The sequence below is a fragment of the Vulpes vulpes genome, chromosome X (genome assembly GCF_048418805.1).
Source record: "Vulpes vulpes isolate BD-2025 chromosome X, VulVul3, whole genome shotgun sequence".
Taxonomy (NCBI): domain Eukaryota; kingdom Metazoa; phylum Chordata; class Mammalia; order Carnivora; family Canidae; genus Vulpes; species Vulpes vulpes.
The window spans coordinates 96,097,124-96,117,043 of record NC_132796.1 but is presented as its reverse complement, the minus strand read 5'-3'; positions in this window follow the sequence as shown (position 1 = coordinate 96,117,043).

Sequence of the window (19,920 nt, the reverse complement as noted above, 5' to 3'; positions counted from 1 at the left end):
TAAAGATATTATTATTCTTGTTTTATTGAGGGTATCAAATAAAGATTATTAATTCATTCATTTTAAACAATATTTATCAGGAATCCATGTTCTGGGTCAAACGCTGGGAAGTCAACATGTAAAAGGGCACTGACACCATCAAAAAAAATCTCAGTCAAGTGGTGGAAACTGATGGAAATCTGTACAGTACTTTACAATGTAAATAGGATTATAATAGAAATTCTAATCCAGTAGCATATTGAAAAGTGATTCTTCCTAGGATACTCAGAAAATGACACATTACTGCAACTTGGAGAATAACTAGCCATTCACAAAGCAGAGATATGGAGGGAAAAACAAAGCCACAGAAGACATGAAAGAAATAGTGAGGAATTAAGTATGGCTTGAGCCAATTATTTGTACAGCCAAATACAAGAATATGTGGCAAGAGTTTAAAAGAACGTTGAATACTTTGCTAAGAATTTTGGCATGCTAATAATTCATAAAATTTTACAAAATAGGACATACTTTTATGCTTTTATTTTTATTAAATTGTTTTAAGTTTTAATTCCCAAGATCTAAATGTGAGAAAAGAGTCCATCAAAATCCTAGAGGAGAACACAGGCAACAACAATATTTTTGAACTTGGCCACAATAACTTCTTGCAAGACACATCTATGAAGGCAAGGGAAACAAAATAAAAAATGAGCTATTGAGGGATCCCTGGGTGGCGCAGCGGTTTGGCGCCTGCCTTTGGCCCAGGGCGCGATCCTGGAGACACGGGATCGAATCCTACATCGGGCTCCCGGTGCATGGAGCCTGCTTCTCCCTCTGCCTGTGTCTCTGCCTCTCTCTCCCTCTCTCCCTCTCTCTGTGACTATCATAAGTAAATAAAAAAATAAAAAAAATTAAAAAAAAAATGAGCTATTGGGACTTCATCAAGATAAAAAGCTTCTGCACTGCAAAGGAAACAGTCAACAAAACTAAAAGCCAACCTATAGAATGGGAAAAGATATTTGCAAATGATGTATCAGATAAAGAGCTAGTATCCAAGATCTATAAAGAACTTATCAGGGATCCCTGGGTGGCGCTGCTGTTTGGCCCCTGCCTTTGGCCCAGGGCGCGATCCTGGAGACCCGGGATCGAATCCCACATCGGGCTCCCGGTGCATGGAGCCTGCTTCTCCCTCTGCCTGTGTCTCTGCCTCTCTCTCTCTCCCTGTGTGACTATTAAAAAAAAATTTAAAAAAAGAACTTATCAAACTCAACATCCAAAAATAAAAAAAATGCAGTTAAGAAATGGGCAGAAGATATGAAAAGACATTTCTCCAAAGAAGACCTACACATGGCCGACAGGCACATGAAGAAATGCTCCACATCACTTTCCATCAGGGAAATACAAATCAAAACCATAATGAGATACCACATTATACCACTGAGAATGGCTAAAATTAACAAGACAGGAAACAACAAATGTTGGAGAGGATGTGAAGAAAGGGGAACCCTCTTGCACTTTTGGTGGGAATGCAGACTGGTACAGCCACTCTGGAAAACAGTGTGAAGGTTCCATAAGAGATTAAAAATATAGCTACCCTACAACCCAGCAATTACACTACTGGATATTTACCCTAAAGATATAGATGTAGTGAAATGATGGGACTCTTGCACTGCATTGTTCATAGCAGCAATGTCCACAAAGCCCTGACTGTGGAATGAGCAATGATGTCCTTTGATAGATGAATGGATAAAGAAAATGTGGTGTATATATACACAATGGGATATTACTCAGCCATTAGGATGACTACATACATTTACCTTGATGTGGGTGGAACTACAGCGTATTATGCTGAGTGAATTAACTCAATTGGAGAAAGACAATTATATTTTCTCGCTCATATGTGGCATATAAGAAATAGTGAAAGGGACTGTAAGGGAAGGGGGGAAATTAAGAGGGGATAATAGAGAGGAAGACAAATCATGATAGGCTCTTAACTCTGGGAAACTAAGGGTTACAGAAGGGAAGATGGGTGGGGGTATAGGTAATTGAGTCATGGGTATTAAGGAGGATACTTGATGGGATGAGCACTGGGTCTTATACTATATGGTGGCAAATTGAAGTTAAATAAAATTAAAACACACACACACACAAATATTTAACTCCAGTATAGTTACCCTGTGACTAAACCCTCGATCACAACCTGACAACCCTCATTATATTCGTTGCTACTGTGGGCATGGACATTTTATATTCCTTGTGTAAGTGATATCATAAATATTTTATAATTTGCATCTGGCTTATTTCCTTAGCATAATTTCATCCATGTTTATCCATATTGCCACAAATGTCAGGATTTCCTTCCTTTTTTAAAGTGCTATTTATTTATTCATTTATTTATTTATTATCTCTACCCCAAATGTGGAGCTCAAACTCACAACCCTGAAATTAAGAATCACATGCTCTTCTGATTGAGCCAACTGGGCATTCCTTGAATTTCTTTCTTTTTTAAGACTCGATAATATTTATATCACTTTTCTTTAACCATTCATTCACATATGGACATTTATATTGCTACCAGGCCTTGTTTATTGTTAATAATGTTGCAGTGAACATGGATACAGATCTATCTTCAAGATCCTGCTTTTAATTCTTTGGATATACACTGAGAAATAACATTGCTGGATTATATGGTAGCTTTTTTTATTTTAAGTTTTCATTTTAATCATCTGTTGCTCATCATGACAATTGAACTCCTTAATACTCATCACCTATTTCACCCATCCCTCAACACATTTCTCTTGTGGTCGTAATCAGTTTTTTCTCTATAGTTAAGAATCTGTTTCTTTGTTCTTCTTTTTATTTCTTTACTTGTTAGTTTCTTAAATTCTACTTTTGGGTGAAAAAATATGGTAGTTGTTTTTCTTTCACTGACTTATTTTGCATAGCATAATACTCTCTACCTCCATCCATGTTGTCATAAAAAGAATGAAAAATAGTTCATTCCTTTTTGTGGCTGAATAATATTCCATTTTTTATAATATTATACACATATATTCTCCTTTACTCATTTATCTATTGATGTACACTTGGGCTGCTTCAATAATTTGACTATTGTAAGTAATGCTGCCATAAAAATAGGGGTGCATATATCCCTTTGATATAGTATTTTTTGTATTTTGTATTTTGAGAGTAAATGCCCAGTAGTGTGACTACTGTATTAGAGAGTAGTTCTCTATTTTAATTTTTTGAGGCACTCCATTCTATTTTCCAGAATTCCTGCACAGTTTGTATTCCCATCAGCAATGGTTAGAGGTTCCTTTTTCTCCACATCCTTGCCAGAACCTGTTGTTTCCTCTCTTGTTGATTTTAGCCATTCTGACAGGTATGAGGTGATATCTCATTGTAGTAGTGTGAAATTTCATAAAAGAGCTTTCTATATTTCTAAAGGATATATGAGGGGATCCCTGGGTGACTCAGCTGTTTAGCACTGCCTTCGGCCCAGGGCGTGATCCTGGAGACCCGGGATCGAGTCCCAAGTCAGGCTCCTTGCATGGAGCCTGCTTCTCCCTCTGCCTGTGTCTCTGCCTCTCTCTCTCTGTCTCTCATGAATAAATTAATTTTTAAAAAATCTTTAAAAAAATAAAGGATATATGATGTGTATATACAGAGATAAAGTAGAAAAGTCAGTGTGATTTAATTTAATTAGTGAAGGTAACCTATGCAAAACTGACAGAGAAAATAATTCCTTGTATAAATTCTGGGGAGATATTTTACCATATTTTCTTATTTCACTCGACATTGTGTTTTAGGCATACACAAGTGGATACATGTAGATCTAGAGGTTATCAAAGTCTTTCTATCAAGGGACAGACTAAATATTTTAGGCTTTATAGGCCAGGTGTTTGCTGTTGCAAATCCACAGATTTATAGATAATACATAAATTGAGAACTGTGACTGTTCCTATAAAACTTTATTTATGGGCACCATGATTTGGATTTCACATAATTATCATGTCAAAAATATTGTCCTTCTTTCTGTTTTTATGTTATCAACAATTTAATTAAAAAATATTTGTCATGGGCTATGCAAAAAGTGATAACAGGATGAATTTAGCCTATAAGCTATAGTTTACTGACCCCAGGTCTAATCATTCCTTTTTACTGTTGAGTAGTATTCCATATTTAATATTTCTCCACAGGATATAGCTCAGAGAGGAATGACTAAATCATTGGCTAACCCATTTTCTTTTTTTAAATCTTTTTTTATAATAAATTTATTTTTTATTGGTGTTCAATTTGCCAACTTACAGAATAACACCCAGTGCTCATCCCGTCACGTGCCCCCCCCACTGCCCGTCACCCATTCACCCCCACCTCTCGCCCTCCTCCCCAACCGCCACCCCTAGTTCGTTTGCCAGAGTTAGGAGTCTTCCATGTTCTGTCTCCCTTTCTGATATTTCCCACAAATTTCTTCTCCCTTCCCTTCAATTCCCTTTCACGATTATTTATACTCCCCAAATGAATGAGAACATATAATGTTTGTCCTTCTCTGACTGACTTATTTCACTCAGCATAATACCCTCCAGTTCCATCCACATCGAAGCAAATGGTGGGTATTTGTCATTTCTAATGGCCGAGTAATATTCCATTGTATACATAAACCACATCTTCTTTATCCATTCATCTTTCGATGGCCACCGAGGCTCCTTCCACAGTTTGGCTATTGTGGACATTGCTGCTATAAACATCGGGGTGCAGGTGTCCCGGCGTTTCATTGCATCTGTATCTTTGGGGTAAATCCCCAACAGTGCAATTGCTGGGTCGTAGGGCTAACCCATTTTCTATGAAATATTCCAAAGTAAAACAACTTACATCCTTACATAAGCATATATGAATTCCCTTTGTTTCACATTTGCACCAAGACTCAATATTGTCACTTTATTTTTTCCCTAGCTCTTATATAAGAAAACATATACATTCAAGTTTGCAATATCATTTTTTAATTTAATTTTATATTATAATCAGAAAAAACACAAACTTAGAGACAATTTGTACATGTTGTAGGAATAACTTTTATTTTCCTAAACCACTTGTAAGTTCCTCACCTAATATCTCATTATCTCTGAAAATGTCGTGCACATTTGAAACAAAGATATTCTAGCACCATAACAAAACTGCTGGACAGAGCTAGGAAATGACGCACATGCATACACAGAAACAAACATGCATGCCTATTTCTTTTTCTATCAACTCCCATGAGATCATTCCAATACCTGCACTTGCAATCTAACATCAGAGAAATATTTCCAGTTTGCACCCTTTCCATTTCTGTAATTCCTTCTCAGTGAGAAACCTCATAATCTCTAGTATATTTACACATTTGATTATATTAGATCACTCTCCCTAAAATTTAATCAATTTTTTTCATTATCACTACATCTACCCTTGTGCATTTGCCCTCCTCACTGCACTCAGACTCCGAGACACCACCTCTAGGCTTCTGTCTTTCTCATTTGCCTTTGCATGGAAGCCTTCCTCACCTTGTTCGAATTCTGATTCATTGCTCTTCTGAATGTGAAGTTCCTCACACCGTTTGGGTTTTAATAGCCCACAACAAAACATCCTCTCCATGTGGATTTCCTCCATACCTTTCTTAGACACTGAATTCTATGCTGGGTCACACTTCTCATGATAATACCTCCATTACCTACTTGGAACATGATATCTTATCCCAAATTCCTTCTCTGCATGAAGACTTTCCTCAATCTGCTCAGGCTCTGATACCTCATATCAGGAAGCCCCCATATATGGATGTGCCCTTGACTCTTTTCATATCTCTATGGTGGGCTTATAACCCTCACCACACTGATGTTTCTTTACCTTGATCAGAACTCTGATACTCTACTCTGGGACATCATGGCTTCCCATTCCATGACACCCACTGAAACCATTGCCTTGCTCTGCCCTATCCAATGCTTTTTTATCTTAATTGTTCAATAAAGGAAATATAGTGGAAGAAATATAGTTCTAATTGAAATTTTAGTTTTCCAGTTGACAAAGTTTCATGTGATACTTCATTATTTAGATTTCTCCTTGAAGTGCCTGTGTGGTTCTGTCCATTAAGCATCTGACTCTTGATTTCAACTCAGGTTATGATCTCAGAGTCATGAGATTGAGCACTGCATTGGACTCTGAAATCAGTGGGGAGTCTGTTTCCCCTTCTCCCTCTCCCCCTGCCTCTTCCCTACTTCTAAAATAAATAAATACATCTTTTAAAAATGTTTCCTCTAATATTAATTACTAATATTTACATTTGACTATTTTTCTATTCAGTTGTTTTTCCTGTTTTTATTAATGCCTAGACATGTTCTACTTATCAAAAATAATAATGCAAAATCATAGAGAAAATCAATTAAACCAAGAATTGAGTATTAAGCAAGATCAACAAAATTGACAAATATTAAACTAGATTGAGATAAAGAGAGAAGACTGAAATAACTAAAATTTTAAAATATGATATATACTTTAAAAGTAATATTACTGACATATAATGTGTTATAATAAAACACCAAAAGCAGTTGTATTGGAAAAAATTCCATAAACTAGTTAAATGAATAATTCCTGGAAACACTCAACCTACCAAGACTTAGTCTGGAAGAAATAGAAAATCTGAACATACCTAAAACTAGGAAGGAGATTAATCAAAAACCTCCCAACAAAGAAAAGCCCAGACATAGATGAGGTCACTGGTGAATTGCACCAAACATTTGAAGGAAAAAATAACACCAATATTCATTAACCCTTGCAGAAAATAAAGAATACATCCAAACTCATTCTATAAGACTATCATTACCCTGATAACAAAGCCAGATGAAGATACTACAAGAAATTGAAATTATAAACCAATATTTGATAAAAATTGATGCAAGCACATGCACAATATCAGGAAACAGAATTCTATACCTCATTAAAAGAACTATACACCCTAGTGAGGGGGACTTATTTTTGAAATGCAAAAATGTTTCAATGTAGGAGAACTAATCAGTGTAATATAACATAATAGAACAATGGGATGGAAACTACATGAATCTCAATTAATGCAAAAGTATTTGACAAAATCCAACATGTTTTCATGATAGGCCTGCTCAACAAATAAGGAATATAAGGAAACTGATTGTACGTTATAAAATCATACATAATAAGACCTGATCTAACTTTATAGTCACTATTGAAAGACTGAATGCTTTTCTTTTAGATCAGGAGCAAGACAAAAATGCCCACTCTTGCTACTTATTTTTAACATAATACTAAGAGTCTTAGAACAAGTAGGCAAAAAACAAAACAAACATCAATATTGGAAAGGAAGAAGAAAAAGTATTTGTGGTCACATATGACACAATTATATATTATATATATCTTATGAATATTCCATTAACAAGGGTTAGAAGTAATCAATAAATTTGGTAAAGTTGCAGGATACAAAATCAACATGCAAAAATCAGTTGGAAATTTATACACTAACAATGAGCAATTCAAAGAGGAAATTAAGAAATTCAATTTAAAATAGTACAGAAAACTCAATTTACAATAGCATAGAAAAGAGTGAAATACTTAGAATTACACTTAAACAAGGAAATGAAAACCTTTTATACTTAGAATGATAAAAGATGGCTGAAAGAAATTAAAGACACAAATAAAGGGAAGGACAACCTGCATTCATGGATCAGAAGACTTAATATTATTAAGCTGGAAATTCAGTTTTCTACAGATTTAATGTAATCCTAGTCAAAATCTCAATGGTATTTTTTTTTTTTTGCAGAAATAGAAAAATCCATCCCAAAATTGATATAGATCTCAAGGGACCCTGGATAGCTAAAAAAAAATCTTGAAAAACCAAATTTGGAGGTATCACACTTTTGATTTCAAAGCTTATTAAATTTTATTTACCCAAATGATACAATTAGGTATTTATCCAAACGATACAAAACTACTGATTCAAAGGGACACATGCCTCCCAATGCTTATTGCAGCATTACCAACAATATCTAAATTATGGAAAGAGCCCAAATATCCTTCAGCTGATGAATGGGTAATGAAGAAATGGTATACACATACGATAGAATAGCACTCAGCCATCAAAAAGAATGAAATCTTGCCATTTGCAATGACATGGATGGAACTAGAGGATGTTATGCTAAGTGAAATAAGTCAGTCAGAGAAAGATAAATACCAGATGATTTCACTCATATGTGGAATTTAAGAAAGAAAACAGATGAACATAGAAGAAAGGGGGGAAGGAGAGAGTCCAAACCATAAGAGACTCTTACCTATAAAAAACAAACTGATGGTTGAGGGAAGGACTTAGGTGGGGAATAGGCTAAATGTGTGATGAGTATGAGAAGGGCACTTGTGATGAGCACTGAGTGTTATATGTAAGTGATGAATGACTAAATTCTGCACCTGAAACCAATTTTACTACATATTTTAACTACATATTTTAACAAGAATTTGAATAAGAACTTAGAAAAAAAGGAAAAAAAACTCACAAAGATAGAACATTTGATAATGTGGTATTGACATAAAGATAGCGACATAGACCAATGAAATAGAATAAAGTCCAGAAATAAACTCTTACATATAATGTGAAACGACCTATCCTGGATAATGTTCTGGGTGTGCTTGAGAAGAATGTGTATTCCTATGCTACTGGATGGAATGTTCTTCTTATGTCTGTTAGATCCAAATGGTCTACAATGTTATTCAAATCCACCGCTTCCTTGTTAATTTTCTGTCTGAATGATCTATCCATTACTGAAATCGAGATTTTGAAGTTCCTACTATTAATACATTGCTGTCTCTTTCTCCCTTCAGCTCTGTTAATTTTTGCTTTAAAAATTTAGCTTCTCAAAAAATAAAAAAAAAAAAATAAAAAAAAATAAAAAAAAAAGGGATCCCTGGGTGGCGCAGCGGTTTGGCGCCTGCCTTTGGCCCAGGGCACGATTCTGGAGACCCGGGATCGAATCCCACATCAGGCTCCCGGTGTATGGAGCCTGCTTCTCCCTCCGCCTGTGTCTCTGCCTCTCTCTCTCTCTGTGACTATCATAAAAAAATAAAATAAAATAAAATAAAATAAAATAAAATAAAAATTTAGCTTCTCCAATGTCGTGTGCATGCATATTTACAATTATTTTTTTGTTGTTTTTTTTCATATTTACAATTATTAAATCCTCTGTGAGTTGATACTTATATCACGATATAGGGTCCTTTTCTATTTCTTATAACTCATTTTGACTGTTAGTTTATTTGATCTAATATAAATATAACCAATTCTACCCTCTTTTGATCATCATTTACCTGAGATAACTTTTTCTGTCCCTTCACTTTCAGCCCATATGTCCTTAAAGTTAACATGAGTTTCTTGTAGGCAACATATTATAGGAACTTGTCTTTTTTTAATTTTTTAATTTTTTATATTTTGGAACTTATCTTTTTAAATCTATTCATCCACTCAGTATCTTCAAACTAGAGAATTCATTTTTTTACATGTAAAGTAATTAATGACGGTAAGAACTTACTAATTTCTATGTTGTTTTTTCTGTTTTGTAGTTTCTTTGTTTCTTCTTCTTTGGCTGTCCTCCTTTTGTCACTTTTGAATATTTGTAGTGATATGCTTTGATTTATTTCTCTTTTTCTTTTGTGTATCAACCAGAAGTTTCTTATTTGTAGTTACTATGAGACTTACATGCAGCAATCATAGTTTTACAAACTATTTTAAGCTAATAAAAACTAACTTCAGTTGCATACAAAAACACTACAGTGTAGTTCTCTCTAACCATATTTTATGCTATTGATATCACACTTTGCATCTTTTCATGTGTCTTATCCATTAATAATTATCATTTCTATGATTATTTTTAATAGTTTTCTCTTTTAACTTTTACAATAAAGATAAAAGTGATTTACCTATCACCTTTACAGTAGCATTCTGAATTGGACTATATATTTACCTTTACCAGTGAGATTTACACTTTCAGATATGTTCATTCCCTTACTTGATATCCATTCATTTCAATTTTTATAATTACCTTTAGCATTTCTTGTAAAACAGATCTGGTGATGGTCAACTCCTGCATTTTATTGGTCCAAGATTAACATTTTAATATTTATTTGAGAATGAGAGAGTGCATGAGCAGAGAGGGGAGAGAGGGAGAGAATCTCAAGCAGACTTCCCACTGAATGTGGAGCCCAATGCAGCACTCTGTCTCATGGCCCTGAACCCAAGTAAAACTCGGGAGTCAGATGCTTAACTGACTGAGCCACCCAGGCACCCCTGTTTGTCTAAGAATATCTTTATCTGTCCATCTCAGCAGTTCTGCTGTGTATATTATAATTGATTTTTAATTTTACTTCCAACACTGTGAATATGTCATTCTACTCTCAGCTAACAAGATTTCTGCTAGGAAATCTACCGATAGCCTTATAGAGACTCCTTTTTAAATTATAAGAATTTTTTTTTCATTTAACCACCATTTTTGAAATATTTGTTGGATATTGAATTCTTTTTTAAAAACATTTTATTTATTTATTCATAGAGACACACACAAACAGAGAGAGAGGGAGAGAGGCAGAGACACAGGCAGAGGGAGAAGCAGGCTCCATGCAGGGAGCCCGACGTGGTACTTGATCCCGGGTCTCCGGGATCACACCCTGGACTGAAGGTGGCGCTAAGCCACTGAGCCACCTGGGCTGCCCTGGATATTGAATTCTTGATTCACAGTAATTTCTTTGAGAAATTGAAATATGTTATCCCACTACCTTGTGTCCTCCAATGTTTCTAATCAGATGTCAGCTATTAACCTTATTCAAGTTCCATGCTACGAAATAAGTCATTCTTCTTTTGCTGTTTTCAGGATATTGTCCTTGGTTTCCAGAATTTCATCATGATTCTTCTGTTTTTATATCTTATACTTGAAGATTGTTGAGTTTACTGGATGTATATACTATTGTTTTTCAGTATATTTGGAAGTTTTAAAAAATATTTTATTTATTCATGAGACACACAGAGAGAGGCAGAGGCATAGGCAGAGGGAGAGGCAGGCTCCCAGCAGGGAGCCTGATGCAGGACTCAATCTCAGGACCCTGGGATCATGAACTGAGCCAAAGGCAGACGTTTAACCTTACCAAGCCATCCAGGTGCCCTATTTGGAAGTTTTCAGCCACTATGTCTTCAACTATCTTCTCTGCTCCTTTCTTTCTCTTCTCCTGGTATTCCCATTAGGCATAAGTTGATGCATTTAATGGTGCCCCATACTTCTGTGACATTTTGCTAATTTTTCTTTATTATTTTTATTCTGTTCCTCAAATTGCAAAATCACTATTGGTCTATCTTCAAGTTTGCTAAATCTTTCTTCTGCTAGTTCCAATCTACAGTTGGGTCCCTGTAGTGGATTTTTTTTATTAGAGTTATTGTATTTTGATCCTTTGGGATTTTCACATGATCCTTTAAAAAATAATTTCTAAAGCTTTATCGATATACTCCATTTGATGTAACATTGTCATAATAACTTCCTGTACATTGTTAATCATTATTTCCTTTAGCTCTCTGAGTATATTTGTAAAAGGTACTTTGAAACCTTTTTTTTTACCCCTATATACAACCTCTGGAACCCTGCAAATGTAGTTTCTATTGCCTGTTATTTTTGTTCCCATCCACGTGTCATACTTTTATAGTTTTCCCATGTCTCTTTGTCTTTTGTCCAGTCTGGACATTTTATATGATATATTATAGTAACTCTGGAGACTGGTTCTTGAACATCTCTGCGCTAGTTATTGTTATTTCTTTTAAAATTTTACTTTGTGTCCTGGTGGTTGATTTTTGTAAAGGATATTGCTTCTCTGTAGTGTTAAGCCTTTGATGGAGCTCCTCAGAGGGGCATAGCCTTTTTTTATGCATGCAATCATCCTGGGATGAGTAATTTGGTGACGGCTCATTTTTTCTGCCTCTGACCACCTTCAGCTACTAAGCTCCACTAGTTGCCAGTTGATTGCCATATTGTTTTCAATAATGCTGGGGCCTGAAGACTAATTTAAATTCTGGTACCTTTGAAAGAATGGTTCCCAATATCAGTGTTTGAAATGTTTTCTGACCTCAAACAGGATCATTAAAACTGATTTTCTCAGGTTTTCTAATTTTACACCAGGTATAATCCCTGTGTCAAGAATCTGGAGTTAGGTGTGGAGTTAGTGATGAAATACCCTTTTAGTGAAATCCCAACTTTAGGGGCTGAACATTCAATCGAGGATAGGGGGGTGATAAATATGCTCAATTCTTTTTTGTCTTACATCTTCAGGTTCAGAACAACAGCTTGCTCAGGATATATTTTTTTAATAATAAATTTATTTTTTATTGGTGTTCAATTTGCCAACATGCAGAATAACACCCGGTGCTCATCCCGTCAAGTGCCCTCCTCAGTGCCCACCACCCTGTCACTCCCACCCCCGGCCCTCCTCCCCTTCCACCACCCATAGTTCATTTCCCAGAGTTAGGAGTCTTCCATGTTCTGTCTCCCTTTCTGATATTTCCTACCCATTTCTTCTCCCTTCCCCTCTATTCCCTTTCACTATTATTTATATTCCCCAAATGAATGAGACCATATAATGTTTGTCCTTCTCTGATTGATTTATTTCACTCAGCATAATACCCTCCAGTTCCATCCAAGTCGAAGCAAATGGTGGGTATTTGTCGTTTCTAATGGCTGAGTAATATTCCATTGTATACATAGACCACATCTTCTTTATCCATTCATCTTTCGATGGACACCAAGGCTGCTTCTACAGTTTGGCTATTGTGGACATTGCTGCTAGAAACATCGGGGTGCAGGTGTCCTGGCGTTTCATTGCATCTGTATCTTTTGGGTAATTATTGTATTTTTAGAATTTTAGGAATCTCAGAAGATTATCCTAAATTACCATATTTAAGACCTTTGGTAGAAAACTACTATTAGTAGACATGTATCTGTTGGCAGGATGAAGAGGGTTTGTATTTCCTGGAAAATAGGGTTTGCATTTTCAAATATGAGACCTGATATACTCACCTTTTATTCTTTTTATTACTCATATGTTATTGGATTTTTATCTCCTAATAGAATGTCAGAACTTTAAATGTACACTCTATTTTTCTTAATATTTCAAAAATTATTTCATTGGTGCCTAGGTTTTTATGTATTCCCTTTCTCAAGGAATTGCATAGCAATTCTTTCCATGTATTTTGACTTAACAAAATTAGTTACTTAAAAATGTTTAATCATATATCATGATATATTCCATATATCATCAGACACACAGAGAAAACACTGAGAAAGAAAACCATTTGTATTATGCAATAATTTTCATTTTATATAATTTTGTCACCTGCATATATTTCTATAAAATGTAATTGTCACAATCATGAACATTCTCAGTGTTGAAACATATGTAAACTGAATATAAACTCCTTTTTTTAGGGTAATAGATAATTTTATTACACTAAAGCAGAAGTAATCCCATACATATCTATAGCATCAATGTTATATTAGTGTTTAATAGTTTCCTTAAACTGCTGGTACTTTATAAATGGTTCTTGAAAACCTCATACTTGCAAAAATGAAGTATGTTCTTATAGAATTTTACTTGATTACTTGTTTATCATGGCTGCATATATTTTCAATCATCTATAATGGTTTCCATACAGTATTTTCAAATAAAATTTTCAACAATAAATATACAAGTAGGCCGAATGAAGGGATAGTTTTGAAAATGTTTTATAGTAATAGTATTTACATATATATGCTACATTGGTTATCAAAACTATTCAAATAGTCCTTTGAAAATTATTGAGAAAAATTTACTTGCTGAAATTCATTTAAATTATATACTCAAGAGAACCAACAATTAGTTCCTATTTATCACTTGAAGATATATGAGTGGCCATAAATCTCAAGATAGTGCTATATTAACATTAAGAATATATATAAAGGAGGTGTTATACAACTCAGTAAGGTGTTGCTTGGGTGTATAGAAACAAATACTGACTTTGTTTCTCAACCTAAAATTTTACACTCTAAAACATAAGCCTGTTGACTTCCTTTACTGTTCTTCTTCATGATGGAATGAAGCAATTGCTATTTGTCTGTAATGAGCTAAAAAGTAGACAAAGATTAATGAAATGTTGACAGCAAAATACTCAAGGAAGAAAATGGCTGAAACAGGCAAACAATGTAAGTCATGTTTCTCAAGTCTCTCAAACACTTAATGAGTTGCCTGTTAATGTCATAATGCAATGTTGGTGATTATTAAATTATAAAGATCTCAGGCGTTCACTGATAGAAGTTTCACATGTACATAATGTCTGTAAAAATGGTTATTTTCTAATGATTATATATTTTCCAATAGAGATTAATTCAATGATAAATTTTCTTTGATCTTTGGCTATTATTTTTTACATTGAATGGAATGTAAAAATAACTTAAATTTTGTACCTATGTACTTTGTTTTAGCTTATGCAAACTTATATTTTGTACCACTAAAGATCCAGTTGAAAAAATAAGCAAGGTGTGTCATATATGGGGATTAACATAGGGGACTGTTTACCCAGGTGTTGGAAAGCAATAAAAGGATACTAAGATAACCCCCAAATTAATAACCATAAGAAACAAGTACTACTTATAAAAATATGGAAAATAAAATCTTAAAAAGGTGATATAACCAAAGGAGGAGTATGAGTTTACAGGGGTTCATTTCACTGAGGGGAATGAAGCAATTTAACAGGTACTTGGATAACCTAAGAGCCTGACATAGCGTGTGAGGGAACACAGAAGGCTGATTCTTTGATTGCCAAAGTAAGACCTGATTATTGCAAATAACCATTAGGATACATTCCATGGCTAGTAACTATGGAAAACTGAAAGAAAATAAAAACTAAAACTAACTGACTGCTGTTGCTATAGCAATGTTGACAGGAACTAGAAAACAGAAGAGAAAAAATGACAAGTATTTCCAAAATTTCTACATTACCTTTTGGATAATCAGTGGTATCTCAAAAAACCTATGCTAGCCAATGATATCCAGAAATTAAGCTAACTAACTCTATGCAAGGTATTTATTGGGAAAAAATGAGAAAATGTTAGTAAAGTTCCTGAGAAAAGGTATATAAGCCATAGAGAAATAGTGTTTTTAGAAGGGAGGCAATCTTTTAAAAAATTATCTATAATTTTAAGGAAATACACCAAAAAAAAACTATCACAACAGGGATGTCTGTCTCTGCTATTACTGTATTGTAGAGTAGTTCTATTTTGAACTTTTTAAGGAATCTCTGTACTATTTTCCACAGTGGTAAATACCAGTTTGCATTCTTAACAGAAGTGCACAAATTTTCCTTTTTCTATAAATTCTCACCAACACTTGTTTCTTGTGCTGTGGATCTTAGTCATTCTGATAGATGTGAGGTGATATCTCATTGAAGTTTTTTTTTTTTTTGGATTTCCCTGATGACTAATGACATTGAGTGTATTTTCAGGTGTCTATTGCCATCTGTATGTCCAACTTGGAGAAATATCTGTTCATGTCTTCTGCCTATTTTTTAATTGGATTATTTGCTTTTCAGATATTGAAATTTTATGTATTTTAGATACTATTCCTTTATCAGATATGGGATTTGCAAATATCTTCTCTCATTTAGTAAGTTGCCTTACTGCTTTATTGTTCATTTCCTTTACTCTGCAGCTTTTTATTTTGATATGATCCCAATAGTTTAATTTTGCTGTTATTTCCCTCATCTCAGGAGACCTATTTAGAAAAATATTGCTATGGCTGATATCAGAGACATTATTATCTGTGTTCTCGTTTACCACTTTTATGGTTTGAGGTCTTGCATTTGGTCTTTAATGCATTTTTTAGTTTTTTTTTTTTTTTTTGCATGGTGTAAGAAAGTGGTCCAGTTTAATTATCCTGCACGTAGCTGACCAGTTTTCCCAACCATTTGTTGAAAAGACTTTTTCCCATTGGATATTCTTCCCTACTTTGTGAGAGATTAATTGAACATATAATTGTGGTTTTATTTCTGAGTTTTTTTCTCTGTTCCATTGATTTATGTGTCTACTTTAAAAAATTATTTACTTATTTAAGAAAGAGAGAGAGCACAAGCAGCAGGGGAGGGGCAGAGAGAGAGGTAGAAGCAGATTCCCCACTGAGCAGAGAGACTGAAGTGGGGTGCAATCCCAGAACCCTGAGATCATGACCTGAGCTGAAGGCCGACACTTAACTGACTGAGCCACCTAGGTGTCCCTATGTATCTACTTTTATGCCAGTGCTGCATTCTTTTGAGTACTATAGCTTTAAATATGACTTGAAGTCTGGAATTACAATACTTCCAGTTTTGTTTTTATTTTTCAAAATTGCTTTGAATATTCAAGGTCTTTTGTAGTTCCATACAAATTTTAAGATTGATTGTTCTGGTTCTGTGAAAAATGCTGTTGGTATTTTGGTAGTCATTGCATTAAATGTGTAAATTGCTTTGGGCAGTATAGACATTTTAACAAACCACGACCATGGAATGTCTTTCCATATCTTGTGTCATCTTGATTTTCTTTCATCAATGTTTTATACTTTTCAGAGTACATATTTATTACCTATTTTGTTAAGTTTATTCCTAGGTATCTTATGATGTTTGCTGGAATTGTAAATGAGATTGTTGCCTTCGTTTCTCTTTCTACTGCTTTATTATTAGTGAATAGAAATGTGACAGATTTCTGCACATTGATTTTGTATCCTGTGACTTTACTGAATTCATTTATCAGTTCTAGTAGTATCTTGGTGGAGTATTTTGGGTTTTCTATTTATAGTATCATTTCATCTGCATATAGTGAAAAATTTGCCTTTTTTGCTGGTTTGTATGTTTTTTATTTCTTTTTGTCATCTGATTACTGTGGCTAGGATTTCCAGTATTATGTTGAATAGAAGTGGTGGAAGTGGACATCCTTGCCTTGTTCCTGGCCTTAGAAGGAAATCTCCCATTTTTGTTCCTATTCAGTATGATGTTCCTGTGGGCTTTTCATGTATGGCCTTTATTATGTTGAGGTATGTTACCTCTAAAACTACCTTTTTGAGGGCTTTTATCATGAATGGATGTTGTACTTGGTCAAATGCTTTTTCTGCATATATTGAAATAATTAAATGATTTTTATCCTTTCTCTTATTGATGTGACATATCACATTGATTGATTTGCAAATATTGAATCACCCTTGCAACCCACTTGATCATGATGAATGATTTTTTAAACGTATTGTTGGATCCACTTTCTATTATTTAATGATGATTTTTCACCTCTATTCATCAGAGAAAAATGCCCTGTAGTTTTGTGTGTGTGTGGTGTTTTTATCTGATATCTGCTTTTGATATCAGGATGATACTGGCATCATATCAAACGTTTGAAAGTTTTTCCATCTTTTCTTTCTTTTTTACTTTTTTTGTCTCCTATTTTTTGCAAGAGTTTGAGAAGAATAACTTCTGAAATGTTTTGTAGAACTTACCTGTGAAGCCATATGGCCCTGGATTTTTGTTCCTTGGGGCTTTTTTATTATTATTACTGATTTGATCTCCTAGCTGGTAATTTTTTCTTTCTGCTTTAGTTTTGATAAGTTATATGTTTCTAGGAATTTATTCATTTCTTCTAGGTAGTGTAATTTATTGGCATTTTTTTCATCACATTCTCTTATAATTGCTTGTATTTCTGTGGTGCTGGTTGTTATTTCTTTTCTTTCATTTGTGATTTTGTTTATTTGAGTTCTATCTTTTGTTTGACAAGTCTGGCTAGAGGATTATCAACTTTGTTTATATTTTCAAAGGACCACCATCTGGTTTCATTGATCTGTTCAATATCTTTGTTTGTTAGTTTGCTTGATTTTGTTTTGTTTTGTTTTGTTTTGTTTTTTGAATGTTTTTATTTTTTCAGGTTTTTTTTTTTTTTAGGTTTTTAGTTTTTATACCATGTGTTTCTGCTCTAACGATTATTATTTCCTTCCTTTTGCTGGTCTTGTGTTTTAGTCGTTATTTTTCTAGCTCCTTTAGTTGTAAAATTAGATTGTTTGAGACTATTTTTTAAGATTTTATTTAATTTTTTATGAGAGACAGAGAGAGGCAGAGACACAGGCAGAGGGTGAAGCTGGTTCCGTCATTCAGGGAACCTGATGTGGGACTTGATCCCAGGACTCTAGGATCATACCCTGGACCAAAGGCAGGCGCTAAACCACTGAGCCAGGTGTCCTGAGACTTTTGTTTCTTGAGGTAGGTTTGTATTGCTATAAACTTCCCTCTTATAACTGCTTTTGCTCATCAAAAAGATTTTTGACCATTGTGTTTCCTTTTTTTCTTGTCTCCATGTACTCTTTGATTTCTTTTTTGCTTTCTTGGTGGACTCATTCATTGTTTTAAAAGTAGCATGTTACTATCCTCCATGTATTTGTGGTCTTCCCAAATATATTTATTTATTTATTTTTATTGTTGTTGTTGACTGACTTCTAGTTTCAGAGCATTTTGGTCAGGAAAGGTGCATGGTATGACTTCAGTTTTGTGAATTTGTTGAGTATTGTTTTGTGGCCTAATCTGTGATCTATTCTGGAGAATGTTCCATGTGTGCTTGAAAATAATGTTTATTCTGTTTTAGGATGGAATGTCCTGAATATGTCTTTTAAATCCACCTGGGCCAATGTGTTATTCAAAGCCATTTTTCTCTTGTTGATGTTCTGTTTGGGTGATGTGTTCGTTGATGTGAGTGGAGTGTTAAATGTTAAAGTCCTATACTATTATTCTATTACTATTAATCAATTACTTTATGTTTTTTTATTAACTTCTGTATTTGAGTGCTCCCATGTTGGGTGCATAAATGTTTACAATTATTACATCTTTTTATTAGATTGTTCCCTTAGTTATTACATGGTCCTTCTTCATCTTTAGTCACAGTCTTTGTTTTACAGTCTATTTTGGCTGGTCCAAGTTTTTCTACTCCAGTTTTCTTCTGACATCCATTTGCATGATGAATCTTTCTCCATCCACCCAATTTCAATCTGCAGGTGACTTTAGGTCACCTGAAATGAATATCTTACAGGCAGCATTTAGGTGGGTCTTGGTTTTTTACACACTCTGTCCCCCTATGTCTTTTTATTGCAGTATTCAGTCCATTTACATTCAAAGTAAGTATTGATAAATATGTATCACTTATTTTGTGTTTGTTTTTGTCATTTCTCTCTGATCCTTTCTTCTCTTCCTCTTTCATGGTTTATTGCTTTTCTTTAGTGATATATTGGATTGCTTTCTCTTTCTTCTTTGTATATCTGTTAGTAGTTTTTGATTTGTGGTTACCATTAAGTCTGTATATAGCTTATTCTGTATAGCAATCTATGTTAAGTTGATAATTGCTTAAATTCTAACCTATTCCTTACCCTTCTTCCCATTACATTTTAGGTATATGTTGTCATATTTTATATCCTTTTATTTTGTGAATCTCTTGGCTTATCTTTTATAGAAATATTTATTTTCACTGCTTTTATGTTTCTATCTTCTCATACTCTCCCTAAGATCTTTCTTTTCCACTCAGTGTCTCCTTTAATAATTCTTATAGGGTAAGTTTAGTGGTGATGAACTCCTTTAGTTTTTGTTTGTCTTACATACTTTATCCTTCTATTCTGAATGTTAGCCTTACTGAATAGAATATTCTTGGCTACAGATTTTTCCCTTTCAGCACTCTTAATATATCATGTTACTCCCTTCTGGTTTGCAAAGTTTCTGTTGAGAAATCTACTGATAGTATCATTGGGGTTTCCCTTGTGTGCAATTGCAATCTTTTCTCTTGTTGATTTTAGTTTTTTCTTTATCACTACTTTTTGCCATTTTGATTACTATGTGTCTTGGTT